Below are 3,150 nucleotides of genomic sequence, written 5' to 3' on the forward strand. Positions count from 1 at the left end.
CTCTCTCTCTCCCCCCTCTCTTTTCCCCTTCCCCTTTACCTCCCTTCCCCCTTCCCCCTCCCCTTTCCCCCTCCCCTTCCCCATGGCTCCTCCCCTGTCCACCCCCCGAGAAAAAGACCCAGGCCCATATTGCAGTCATTTCAAGTTAGTTCATTTTGTTATGTATTAGTTAAGCAATCAGGTTAACATAATGGTCCTAAACATGGGCTCTAATCCAATATGACTGGTATCCTTCCAAGAGGAAGAAACAAGGGCAACATCTGAAGACAGGGATACAGGGGAGACCACCATGTGCTCACGGAGGCAGCAGTTGGAGTGACATAGCTACACAGGAGAGCTGGCAGTTGTCTCAGAACTTTAGAAGGGGCAGAGAAGAAAAAAAAAGAAGAAGAAGGGGTAGAGAAGGTGTTTTCTGTCACCACTTTGTCAGTTGTTCATCAGCCAAGAACAGATAGCCAATGAAACCATACAAACTCTGGAGAAGCGTCCCTTAACTCAGCTCTGTCTTGAAAACCACCAAATAATTGTGTCCACAGTCAGGAATAAAAGTTTTCTTATTTGTAATCAGGCAAAGAATTGCATTCTAATAACCACTTAAAAACTGTACTTCAAGGGATTGGCTGTGGCTCCGGGGAAGAGCACTTGGCAAGCATATACAAGGTCCTGTATTTAAATATTAGAACAAGCTAACCCCATCTCACAAAAGGTCAACTATAGTTCCAACTCCAGTGCTTTCCCCTCTAGAAGGAAAGGAAAAATCAGATGGGCAGCTCGAGATGGTTTTTCTGTAATGCTACCCAATAAGCTGTAGGTTCACCAATGTCCATAAAGTTAGCATGAGTTCAGTGCTGTTTGAGAAAGTTGGTATATTTTTGTTTTCATGGGACTCCCTCCCTCTCTCCTTTTTTTCATTCTTCTCCCTTGACTTTTCGCTTGTTAGCTTTCTTATTTTATTTAAAAAAGACGCACGCACACACACATACACACATTCATTTTAAGTATACATTAAGTCTGGCTGTATGAAAAAGTAGAAGAAACGTGAAGAGCCTTCTTTTTGCTACTTTGTTTGCAGCAATAAAGACTATTATTTGAAATTCTTGAACATTTCATTAAATTTACTTTAAAATTTAATTATGTGAAATCAGTGCCTGAGAGCTTGTATAATCATCATGGCTTAGAAGATGATCCCTTAAGAGTTGCACATTCAGAGGAGGGGACTGCATTACCAAAATATGCTCAACGCAGGTCCATTCTTTTTATACATGTAGCATTTATTGGAAAAATTCCAAAACCTTATGAATATGTATGATATAAATTGTGCATTTATCTTAGCAGCCAACAAGTGTTTATTAGTCCACAACATTGGCCATTAATTACTTTTAAAAATATGTGTTACTGAAGGTTTCCTTCAAACCCACAGACAAACGCTTCAGACTCTGTTGCCTTTAAAATTCATATATTTTTTAAAAGCACGGTCATACACACAAACATACAAACAAAATATAGCTATATTATATATCTTAAATATACATATTATAAATATATCTTACCTATATGTACCTTACATATCTTTATATATATATATGTGGGTGTGTGGGTGTAACAAATATAAACCTTAATGTATAAAGTGTCTGTGTTTAAACATTTCATGTGTCATTACATGACTGTTCCTGCGTTAATAAATTTTCTGGTTATGTTCTTGAGTACCTTTCTCATTATCATTTGTCAACTTAGTCCCCAAGTCTCATTAGTGAGTTTGTGTTAGGCATAGGAAAACTTGAGAGAGTAAGGCAGACAGTCGTGACACTAAGATTTTGGAGAGAATTAAACATCTTTCCCTTCTAATTGTTTGGCATTAGATTTTGAGATTTACTAAAGTAAGCAAGTATGATACTTCCTGTGTTGTTAAGTGATAGGATTCAAGATATGTTGCCCTATAACATATAGGGTTATTATAGTAGTATAATATATAGTATGTATAGTATGGTAGTGTGGCATGGGCTGAACGAGTAGAGCTTTGACATGTCTCTTCCAAAGTAGACCCTGACTTGTGTGTGACAACCTTTCCTTTTGTCTACAGGAAAAACAGGTCTTATTTCCAGAGAAGATAGAGGATACAGGAAATCCAAACAAAGAGATTGCTATTTTTTGTTGTTGTGGTTGTTGTTAGTTTTTTTGTTTTGTTTTTTGTTTGTTTGTTTGATTGTTTTTGTATTCTTTAACCTTTTTTATAGTCCAGTCTTTATCCTCCTCCTGGTCTGCCCTCTGACTGTTCCACCTCTCATACCTCCTACACGCCCCCTCTCCAAGAGATGTCCCCACCCTCCCACCCCCACCCCACCAGACCTCCCTACTCCCTGGGGGCTCAAATCTCTGGAGGATTAGTTGCATCATCTCTGATTGAACCCAGATCCAGCAGTCTTCTGTTGTATATGTGTTGGGGGCCTCACATCAGCTGGTGTATGCTGCCTGGTTGGTGGTCCAATGTCTGAGAGACCTCAGGGGTCCAGATTAATTGAGACTGCTGATCCTCCTACAGGGTCACCCTCCTCCTCAGCTTCTTTCAGCTTTCCCCTAATTCAACCACAGGAGCTACCAGCTCCTGTCCATTGGTTGGGTGTAAGTATCTGCATCTGATTCAGCTGCTTGTTGGGTCTTTTGAGGGGCAGTCATGCTAGACTGCAATAGTTTTTTTGTCCAATCATGCTTCTACCTACCTGTTTAATCATCGTCAAACTGAAATCCTACGAATACGCATGCTTTCATCTTTTATTAGATTTTTATTCTGAACACTTCCTCATTATTCAAAGCTCATTAAATAATTCTGGTTTTGTCTGGTTTATCTGAATTTTATTTTAAATACTTTAGTCATGGACCTAGTGATAGGAAAGGAAAGAAATTTTCTTCCACTACATGAGTTTGGGTCCAATATGTTTCTCAGTGTATTATATCTGTAACTGTTTATTAAATACAGTTTTATCTATCAGCAACATGATTCACACTTGAAGACTGAAGTTAGAGATGGCATATGGAGATAAATAGTCTAATGCAAGATGGACCTAGAACACATATGGGGAGCTGGCCTCATTTCACTTCTTTCCTTCCTTCCCTTCCCTTCCCTTCCCTTCCCTTCCCTTCCCTTCCCTTCCC

This window comes from Grammomys surdaster, unplaced genomic scaffold (genome assembly GCF_004785775.1).
Source record: "Grammomys surdaster isolate TR1022 unplaced genomic scaffold, NIH_TR_1.0 174, whole genome shotgun sequence".
Lineage (NCBI taxonomy): Eukaryota > Metazoa > Chordata > Mammalia > Rodentia > Muridae > Grammomys > Grammomys surdaster.